Source organism: Phyllostomus discolor, chromosome 4 (genome assembly GCF_004126475.2).
Source record: "Phyllostomus discolor isolate MPI-MPIP mPhyDis1 chromosome 4, mPhyDis1.pri.v3, whole genome shotgun sequence".
In the NCBI taxonomy this organism is placed as follows: Eukaryota; Metazoa; Chordata; class Mammalia; order Chiroptera; family Phyllostomidae; genus Phyllostomus; species Phyllostomus discolor.
Genome location: NC_040906.2, coordinates 193330893 through 193342174, shown reverse-complemented (window position 1 = coordinate 193342174; position 11282 = coordinate 193330893). Strand labels below are relative to the sequence as shown.

At 46.6% G+C, this 11282-nt stretch overlaps 1 long non-coding RNA gene across 1 annotated transcript; it reads right to left on the bottom strand.

Annotated features, from left to right (window-relative positions):
* Nucleotides 1-4275: 4275 nt before the first annotated feature.
* On the bottom strand, nucleotides 4276-9336 carry LOC118499929. The gene is made up of 3 exons (XR_004902465.1): nucleotides 9236-9336; nucleotides 7550-7555; nucleotides 4276-4287 (listed from the first exon to the last, which is right to left on the bottom strand). It is a non-coding gene; the product is annotated as an uncharacterized LOC118499929 (long non-coding RNA).
* Nucleotides 9337-11282: the final 1946 nt, after the last annotated feature.

The following is an 11282-nucleotide window of genomic DNA, read 5'->3' as shown; positions in this document are numbered from 1 at the left end:
TCAGGTGCTGGACCAAGTTCCGGAGGATGCAGGGTCCCATATGCCTGACACTTCTGGGTCTGGTATTCTATGGTCCTGGATGTTACTCCAGTCCGGTATACCTTCCCTCCCCAAGTGCAGAGGGATTGCTGTGGCTGAACGCAACCTGATGGCATGTCAGTGGAGGAGCTGAAAGCTGACCTTGGGAGATAGTAAGAGACCACTCTGCTGCTGAGCATAATCCTATGCCCGGGGGTATTACATTTGCAGGCTGGGGCTGAGACAGGGGCCGCATTTGTTAAGCAAAGCATACAATAAATCCAAATGCAGAGACCAAGCAGAGATAAACTATTCCTAGGGTGACCTGCTCTGGGGGGATTTCATTCCGCAGGGGCCACAGTCACCAGTCCAATTGTCAATGCTCCTGCGAAGGTGCCAATTAAAGTCAGGTACCCATTAAAGTCAGGTACCCTGCAGAACAATGGTCCATTTCTTGGTGTCTTTTTTACTGGCTGGCATCCTCCGGTGCCTCAGCGTGGGCATTCTAGGCTCAGGCCTAGTCCTTGGGTCCTCGGGATCTGCTGCTGTTTTGGCCCAGCTGTAGTGGATCCAAAGGGTGACTGCTGCAACCTAGGCAATGCTAGTGGCAGTAAGTCTGTCCAGGGCAGTCCAGTTTCCTGATCTGCGTACCCAGCGACTCTCCTGCCCTTAACCATATAGCTGCTTCCATCCATATAGTGGGTGACATTGGGTTGGGCCAGGGGCTTGTCCTGGAGGTCTGGCCGGCAGGCATGGACCTCTTCGGTTACTTTAAGACAGCTCTCCAAGTTCTGCCAGTAAGTAGGTGGCTGGATTGACTTGTTTCATGGTCTTAACATGCACCCTCGGGTTTCCTTGGAGGATTCCCTGGTACTGAGTCAGTCTAGGGTTCGACAGCCACTATGCCCCTGCCCAGCAAGGAGGCTGTTCACTGCGTGTGGTACATGAAGATTGACTTCTTGGCCTAGAGTTAACTTGTCTGCTTCTTGCAAGAGGGTTACGGCAGCAGTGACTGCCCTCAGACAAGGTGGCCAGACGGTAGCGACATGGTCCAACTGCTTAGACAGGTGAGCCACTGGGTGTTGCCATGGTCTGGCAGGCTGGGTCAGGACCCAGGGACTACCTTGTCTCTCTTGTGGGTATACAGATCAAAAGGCCACCCTGGCTCTGACAGTCCAAGGGCAGGAACATTACTGAGTCACCCCCTGATATCTTGGAAGACTTTCTCTTCATTTCCTCCCCATTCTAGGGGCGTAAGGTCCGGACCCTTTAAAGCCTGGTAGTAGGGCCGAGTTCTATAGCAGCAGGGTGTAGGCTGGCTTTTTCTCAGGAGAACGAGCATTTTTCTCAGAAATCAGACAAGGTTCTGGAGGGCATTGACAAATCTGCCATTTTCTGTCCCCGCCCCTGATTACACTGTGAGTACTTCCCACAAGCCTGGTTGCTGAGCTCTGTGCCTGGCGACACTGCTGGAGCCCCAAGGGAGCTTGCCGGCCACTGGGGCAGGCGAACCCGAGGGAGCAACGTGAAGGGCCATGACAGAGGACTTCGCGGATGGCTGTGGGGGCACTTCAGATACACAGCGCGTGCCCTCTGCAACTCAACGTGAAGAGCAGGAGTGTGTTCGGGATGTGCTTCTGGTGTTCTTTCCTTAATTCAGCCAGGCGCTTCAGCAGCGTGTGCGTTCCCTCCCGGCACCGTTCCTGGGATGGGCCACCAGGAGGAGGTCGTCCATGTACTGCAGAATTGTCAGGTCCGTCCCTCCCCTTAACGAGGGGCTTCAGGTCTCCTGCTAGGCTTCCCCAAATAAGGCTGAGAAGTTCTTAAACCCCTGGGGCAGTTTAGTCCAGGTCAACTGAGTCCTGACCACTGTGTTCGGATCTTTCCATTTAAAGGCAAAAATGGGTTGGCTGGAAGGTGCCACAGGAATGCAGGAGAAGGCATCCTTCAGATCAAGGCAGGTAAACCACGTTGGGGGAAGCTGGCTCAGGAGGGTGTACGTGTTCGGGACCACCGGGTGGCAGGTGATGGCTGCTTTATAGACGGCCCGCAGATCCTGGACTGTCTGGTACCCGCTCCCGTCTGGCTGCCATTATGGGTCTGGGCAGGTGTGGCCCTGTGTTATGGAGCCAATCTTCTCTAAGCTCTCACGCAGGTGCTGTAACTCGGGGGACCTGCCTCCCAGTCACATTTTGGGCGGGGGAGTCTTTCTTTATCTCTCTGGCCCAGAGCATGGCCACAGCTATTCAGCATATCTAAGTGACTGGCCGAAGGCTATAGGTATGTCAAATGACTATGCCATGGATTAGCTGTCAAGCTGTTGCTGTACAAAACAGCCCTGCGTGTTCTTGCTCTGTGTGTCCCTCCCCCAACTCACACCTGTGGGGGAAGGGGTGAAGACATCTTAAAATCTCCTGGATGCCTTGAGTTCTGGACCCCATTTCAAATGCCCATTTGGGGTCCTCTCTCTTGGCTACACCCTGTAACAATTTCTCATTTTAGATATATACCCACTTTAAATTTTTAAAGGACAATGGACGAAGGTCTCATCTTCTTGTAACTGCTTCCAGCTGGACATGGACGTTGTTCTACCTACCCGGGGGTCAGGGGTGCCCTGAAGGGGGGAGGGGTGCAGCATGGAGGGAGTCCTTCCTGTAAGGGGAAGGACCTTACAGAATCCTGGTCAGTTGGCTGTCACCAGAAAGTCGCAGGCTTTGCATTACTGGACCATTGGCATCCTGGTCATATTCTGGAGATGACAGATTTGGAAAGAGTTGGAAGGCACAATTAAATCATAACTACTAAATGACAAAGGCAGGAACTTAAGTGAAGAATGGCTTATCTAGAGGAAGGTGTACAAGGTATGCTACACCTATCCAAAACTCTTGTGGCCCATTATACTTTACTTGGGCTGAGGGGAATATATTATGATTTCCCTCCTTTCAGATATCTGAACCCTTTCTGTCCAAGCCATCAAGACAGAAAAGGGAAAATCAGTTCTAAAGTGAAGCCCACAGATCACCCAAACTGCTTACCAACCCAACCACTTAGTTCAGCCAAACCATTGAGTTTCAGGGGGCGATGATGAAGAATGGGCTCCTTAAGTGAGGCCTATATTGCAACCAATTACTCAGGTAATGAAGTCATAGGCGTACGTCTTATGAAAACAGAAGAGCACACAGGTTAATTCACACAATAGTCCCCAAACCAGTCTCTGTGCCTGTGAGACCGTCTTTTGGGAAGACATTCAGTTGCGAGGTCTTTCCTGCAATGACATTCAGCAATGGCAATTTGACAGGTCCTACATACCTGTAAATTGTACATCTTTGATGATATTATAAAACCAGTTTTAACTTTTAAACAAAAAGATGCTTTTAAGACAGTTAGCCGTGTCATTCTGATATTTAATACTGAGCACTGTGATTTTCCTTGAACCACAATTTTTCTCCTTAAGATCACCCTCACTGTTATTAAAGGGACTACTTTGAGTTCCGCTTTTTATTTTGACTGTTTGTTTGCATAAACACACCAAGAGCAGCCTGGATCACTTATGATCTTTAAGTCTGCTTTGCTGGAACTCACACAGGGAACCTTTAGATTGACTTCTCAGTCCACCCCTTGAGGCACAGAAGCAGAGCCACACATCCGCCATCTGGCTTTGCCTGTACCAGTTGTTTTACTCAGATCCTTGGGGCTTCCATTGTGCCCACAGGTTTCTTTTTGGTCATCTTTCATGAAAACCACCTTCATTCCTTCCCTGGAAAGATTGCCATGAACTACACAACCAACCAAAGTACCAGGCTTTTCTCGTAGGCTTACACTAGCTTCACAAGTCAATCCCAGTTCCTCAGGGCTTTTTGGTAATGACTAGAACCCATACATGCCTCCTTCAGATGTGACATTCCAGTCAAAGTCCTGGTTAACAAAACCACTATTAATGACTGGTCTTATTGGTTTTATGCAAAGAAACCTTATGTCTTTACTCACTCCTTCAGAATGCCAAATTCTGGAGGGATCAGGTAGGGAGAAAAATAAAAAGCATGAAGGAAAATCTTTTTCCTTCTGATATTCACTGGGCTTTTCAAAACCTTTACTTTTACAGACTTTCTAAAACATTTACAAACCCTTTATTCTTTCTTTCATACAGCTTCTGATATCCACTGAGATTGTATCTCCATGCCTTATACCTTCTATTACTAACTAACACCACATAATTCCTTTCTAAAACTTTTACTTTTCTATTTATCTTTGCAGTTTCATACAGACCTTCTTCATATATATATATATTTTATTATTATTATTTACTTTCCTACAGAGTGTGAAGTTTCAACCTTTCCTGGTATCCTTAATTTCCTTTTTAGAGCAGATACAGAGCAAAATCCAAAACACAGAGTTCCAGAACAATACACAGGTAGGGGCATTCTCTTGCACCAATGTGTCCATTGGTGCCTCACAGAGACATGCTGCTTTGCCTCTGGCTGAAGCACTCATCAGCCCCAAATGACCCTTCCTGGGTCCCGAGTGGCAAAGGCATTCTCCCCAACTGGTTACAGGCGACCTTTCTTAGGTCTTACAGGTGACCTTAAACAGGTTTTTAAGTGCAGAAGTTTCTGATCAGAAACAACACCAATGTTAGAAATTTGCTCTTTTCCCACAAAACCAGAAAACAAATAGTTGAGGTTTCCTTTACTCCAGGTTTAAAACTTTCACATTCTTTATACATAATTTTACTCATTCAGATTTAACCATCATTTTCTTTTAATCCTGGTTCCTTTCCCACTCTGGGAAGGACTATACTTAAACACAGCATGTGGCAGCCAAAAGTCCCTGGCACTGCAGGTACCTTCCACTAAAATTCCCTACATTTGCAGGGACATCCTGCAGTTTTCTGAAGCTCAGACCCTGCAAACACCCTATAGGTCAGATGTTCCCCCTTGGACCTCAGTTCATGTCCTTCAGAACCAGAGCCATTATTATCAGAACCAGTTACACTGAGAACCAGACTGATGCAGTGCCCACACAGTAGCAGCATACAGCCTATAATCTGAAGAGAGCCCTTAGTCTTGCACCTTGCCCAGTTCCAAGATGGAGGGGCTCTCACGTGACCCATCATCCAAGATGACGACAACCATGCACGCTCCACCCTCCATGGTGGGGCACTCACGTGGCTCGTCCTCCATTTTACCCAAAATGGTGGCGCACCCACATGGCTTGCTGTCCGATCTCCAACATACATGCAATATAGTACTGTGGCAGAACCCCCACCCCCACGATGAATTCTCCCAATCAGCACAGACAAACAAAGGAAAAGGGGATCTTTCGCATGCCTGCCGCAAGTGAGGGCCCAATCAGACTCCGTAAGCCTGGCCGGCTTGTGGAGTCACAGATACATTCACACACACAGTCACACAGAGTTTACAACTTTTCCTCCCCCAGGTAGGAGTCCGATGGTCTGAGCCTTGGCCCAGACTCCTGAATTTTTCTGGTTGAGAGGTGATCAGCCTCTCTCTGGTCTCAGGTCCGGTCCCTGGGGCACTTACCGATTCCGATTGGTGCCTCCAACAATTCATGGTTCGTCTCTCCCCCTCCGCCTGGGTCTTAGAGCGGTCGGGGACTCGCTCAGGAGTCTCCACCCCAGGTAGCCCAAAACAACCGGGGCGTGCGCTCCTTCCCCTTCGGCGGGGCTCCCCCACCCGGTCGCCTTCACCTAAGGCAAAATGCCTGCTCGAGTGAGTGTTGTCCGGTCAGGGAACCAAAATGTTGCAGAAAATAACTCACACTCGGGGGAGATGGGGAAGCACGATCCTTTATTACGCGTGGGCTCAGAGGGGAATCCCCAATTCTGAGTAACGAGCTCAAGCTGGAGTTTCTTTTATATGCTTGTTACAAGGCAAAAAGGGAGGGGGGAACAACTGCTAAAAGCAAGCAGACAGAAGCAGAAGTGAAGGTCAGTGTTTTGGCCTTGAGACAAGTGCTTATAGGGAAAAGGCTGCTGCCTGGGAACAGCTGCTGGTCAGCTCCTACTTAAGAATAGCTACTGCTCAGCTATGTCCTATCACAGCTGCAGATATGAATATGAGTGTAGAAAACTCAGGGAGTTCCAAATAAGACTTTAGAAGTGTCCTCACTCTATATGTTCTCATTTGTTATAATAAAAATTAAGGTATGTGATATTATTAAGAATGTAATATTCTTGGTGACAGCATTTTTGGTCAAAGTACTTACACCATTTAATTTTTGTGTGAAATGTCATGAACTGTAGAACACATATATCCTATATAGTATGCAGAAAATAAATTAATCTTTTTGTTCTTAACTAAGGGTTGCCATTATGATAGCACCAATCTTTCTGAACTGTAGCTACAAGGGGCAGCAGGACATCAAAGTATAAAGGGACAGGCATGTGCCTTTTCTTATGCTTCGTCCACGGCACTACACAGATGCTGTGTGGTTTTTGTTTGTTTATTTGTTTTTGTTTTTTGTTTGAAAATTGAGGACGAGACTCTCCGCCAGCAAAAAGATTAGGACTCACTTTACTGCCATGGTCTAGAGCAGAAACCACACATTCTCACTGTCTCAGAGGTATGCCTGTATCGTTTAGATTGTAGAGTCAATAGACCTAGTTCAAATTCTAATTTTTTTGAGCTACGTAGGCAGTGTGCTCCTCAAGTCTGAGTTTCCTCATCCCTAAAGTAGCAACAGTGATACCTACTTCAGAGAAACGTGAGAAGTGAATAAGGTATGTAAAATATCTAGCAGAGTGCCTGGCTCAAGGTAAGTTCCCATGGTAGTCAATATCTGCTCCTTTTCCAACAGCCACTCCTAATTTGATTTCAGGAAAACTTGCTTCCTCCCCTTTAGCCAGAGGATTAATCATTATTGGTCTAAACCAATAATTTTCATTTCGCCTCTCTCACAGCCATTCAAGGCTGGGGAGGTTCACCCTGGATTCGGGCCGATGGAAGAAAATTCACAGAGCCGTGAGGATGTCTGACACGCCTTTATTCCAGGGTAGGGCGACCCACACACTCTGCAAGCCGCATGTCACCCCGTGGGAAGCCTCTTACATACTAAATGCACACAAAGCCGGCAAGGTGCCAATACTGACCTTCAGCTATATAACAGAGCACCACCCTATGCATGGGGACCCCTGCTCAAGGCCACACAAACACTGCCAAGCCACAGTCACTGAGATGTCCCGAGTGAGGGAGCCTGGCTGACTCTATTTTCCCTACATCGTCTGTTGTGCCAATAATTGGTCTAAGGTGGAGATAAGGAGAAGAGCGGGTGGGGTGTGACCCAGTTTTGGCCAATGAAAGATAAGGGAAGGTTGGCAGAGAGTTCTGGGAACATTTTCCTTTCTGAATTAAAAAAAAAAAAACAGAGCCTCAGGAGTTTGTGCGATTCCTCCCCTCTTTCTTCTTGTGTTCAATGAGATAGTGTGAAATGTAATTGTCAGAGTGCTTAGCCATCCTATGACCATGAGGGAACAAGCCTATGGCTAAGGAGCTAATCCCCAAAGATGTCAAACAGTAAACTAGAAAGAGACTCTACCCTTAGTCACCTCCGTGAAGACCTTAGTGAGCCTCAGCTGACCAGAAGCCACCTACCTCTAACGTGCTTATTTTATGAGATAATTAACATGCCTTGAAATATACGCCAGTGATCTGAAAACATCAGGATTACCTGGGAACTTGTTGGAAATGCAAATCCTTGAGCCCAGCTCCAACTTCTTGCATCCTCCTCGCCTGAGCTGATGGTTCCGAGGCATGCTCAAGTATCAGAGTCCCTGTCATCGCAGCGGGCTTTCTGCACGCCTTACTGAGTGCTCATTCACTGTATGCAGAAGGGACAAAGGGCTCCACAGTGTCCCCTAGAGGTCGCTTCCTCAGTGAACCCCCACGATTGGCTCGATTTCTTATTGTTTACCTCTTTGTCCTATGTAAGCCTGTCTTCTGTGGGCGCACTTGCTATCTTTCTGTTATAAATAGATACATAACTATTGTGTGAAACCCCAAAGCTGCCTTTTCCTGAGGTGTGTCCTGTTCTTGACAGAATCTTCACTTTCACTTTACCGGCAATCTGTCACTTCCAGGCATCGTTCTAACACCCTTTTATTTCAACATCGGCCCAAAGCTTCAACTTCCGGGTTAATTTTAAACCCATGCTTATCTCAGTTCTACTATGAAGAAGTGTGGCCAGTTCATAGTTTTTCACAATTTTATCACTAGACACCATCAACACTAGAACATACTTTCTCACCCCAAGGAGAGAATGGGAAGCCATCTGGTTTTGGTGTGTGTGTGTGCGTGCGCGTGTGTGTATATTTTCACACTGAGGGTTCCAAACACTCTCCAGCACTTCTAGATACCTGGTTGTGCTATTCTGGATTCCAAAAAACAGAGCTGGTGGCTGAGGTCGATCAAGCCATCTTCAGCAGAAGATGACTTTCTGCTGAAATTTGTGGTGAGGCTCTTTCAGAGAGTGCTGGGTCACAGGCCCCACAAAGAGCTGCAAGGTTACTGGGGACATGGACAAGGACCCAGGGCAGGGGGCAAGGGACAAGGTTTACACACCCCGTGCCTGTCCTTTCCCAGCAACGCAGAACTCAGCTACAGAGAAGTCTAAGTGGCAGTGTTGCCAAGAGCTCTTGGACTGTTTGCTGCAGGGCTCTCTACTGCTCCTTGATTTGGCCCTCGACTTCTGTTTTCCAACTTTATTAAAGACATATTTGGTTTTATGAAGCAGCGTTTCAGTATCACTTTACAGGTATTATCTCATTTAATTCATTTAATCCCATTTCCCCCATTTCTCTTTTAGTGTTCTACCTCTATCCCGGTTTCCTCTGTGGGCAGTAAAGGGGCTGCATGCTGAACCCAACAGGGTCGGGGGGGCCTGCGTGGTGGCCTTACCAACTCAGAGACCTCAGTGAGCACTCGGGATGGTCTGCAATTAGACCTCTCCCACTGAAAGCTGGCCATGGCGGGTACTTGTGGCGGGCTGTGAAGTCCTAGGCCGGCATCTTCCCCGACAAAGATCATTCTACACTTTAACTGAGCCTGTCTGTTGTCTTTTTGCATCAACAATAACATACTTTTGGAATGTCTGAGTAATTTCCTTTTTTCCAGACCCCTCACTGCACAGGGCAGAGACCAGAAAACCCCGCACTGTTATTGTTATCATGTCAATTGTTAACTGTTAACTATCCTATACCCACAAATGTATGTGTCTGTTCATTTTACTTCGTATTCAGTCCCAGAGATTTTCCTGCTTTGCTTTCTTCTGCCTCCCTAATCTATGACCAAAGAAACTTCATGTAACCCCCTTATGCCTTCTGCTTTGATTCTGATGTGTAAAATAAGTGGTAAAACTGCCATTTTCCAGAGCATCTTCTCAATCCGATGAGCCTTTGCCTCCTGGCAATTGTCGTGAGTTTGGTTCAAATAAACTCATAAAAAATATTTACAAGTATGAATGTCTCTTATTGTTGACAACTTACTTTATCTTTATTTGTATTTAAAAACTAGATACTATTACTCATATCTTATTGAAGCTATATTTATTCTTAGTTTAACTCAGAATTTTTCTTAATCTATGTTGTTTTTATTTTCACATATGGTAGCTTTTTATTTTAATTTTGCAATTAAATATAATTATTTTATCTCATAATAGTTCACTTTTCATTACATTTCTATTTGAACCCCTTTTTATTTCAATGTTTTAGTTTTCCTTAATTTTCTCTCTTCCTGGTGTTATTTTACTTTAATTTTTTTCTTTTTTTTCTTAGACATATTCATCGGATTTTGTGTTTTTGGTGAGTAAGAAATATGGCCTTGGGAAGTGGCAATGAAAAAAGAATGGCCACATCCTCTGTTCCCACAGCCTTCACCCCGAGGAGGGAGAGGGACAGTCTAACGAGAGGCAGGGTTGTCCTGCAGCCACTCAGCATGGGGCCCAGATGCAGTTAGCTCAGTCATGAAGGGAGAGGTGAGCTTAGACAATGTCAGACAAAGGCACACTCAGATACGCATCATGTATGTTGGGTGACCGTATGTATAATTTATCTTCCGAAGCCAGACACTAGTCAGAGAAGGAGCTTGTTGTGCGGAGGCCACCAGCCTGCGGGAATCCAGTCCCAGGCCATTGACATATGTAAAAGGGATGAACATGCAAGTTCGGACTAAAACTCATTAATATCAGTCTTGCACATAATAGACATTTTTGAATGAACAGCCATATTAATATGATATAAACTTAAATGGAAATCGAAACACAATTCCTCAAGTGTGAAACACTTCCTTAGTGAATGGATTAGGAAAATTCAGACAGGAAATGGTAGCTGCCTTCACAGCTCGAGTATCTGGTGTGCATTCTGGATGACATCGGCCACACATTAGCTCACAGATATTCATCTATTTTTTTAAGTATTAGCAGGAATCCTTTCATTTCATTTCGGGGTGGACAGAAAATATAGGATGGAAGAAGGTCATTCTGATGATTTGCCTCTAGACGGGGCAGGATAATGATGCCATTAGCTGAAGGAGGTCCACGGGGAGGAGAGGCCCTGCGTTTGAGGAACCTGTGGGTCGTTCTCAAAGACACGTCATGTAGGCAGAATATAAAAGTCTGGAGCTCAGGTGCCAGATCCAAGGTAAAGAAATAAATGATAGAGTGAATGACTCAGGCGAATTTCTCAGGTGCCGTACCTACCCTGCAGGCCAGAACCACAGGCAGAGGAGCCGCCCCAGCACAATGCCCCGTGCGATCTCGGCATCCCGTGGTGTGCGTGGGCAGAGCCTGGCACCCACGACTCAAAAACAAGGTTTCTCAAAGGTGAGAAGAAGCGCAGTCTTGCAAGCAGAAGGAAAAGAGTCTAGTTTGGGTGCCAGCCGCTCGGGGAGGTGGTCCATTCACACCCATGGCGCCGGAGTAGCTGGGGAAGGTCCAGGCCGTGTGCTTGCTTCTTGTCAGGCAAACCGGAGAGGGCCGCCGGGATCACCGCTGGTCAGCCTTCTCTCTGCAGCAGGATCTAGAAGTGAAGCCATGGGACGGATGAGATCATCTATAAAGAATGTACAGGAAAGGAAGTGTCAAAGGCAGAACCCTCGGCCAATTCACATGTCAGTGTGGGGGCTAATTTATGTGACCCAACAACCTGAAAAACTGTGTGAGGTAACTTTGTGTTTTGATGCTACCAAGCACGGGAAAGCAGTAATTTTTCTGCTTTTCCTCCCCGCTTTTCTCACCATATCTTGCTGTGTATA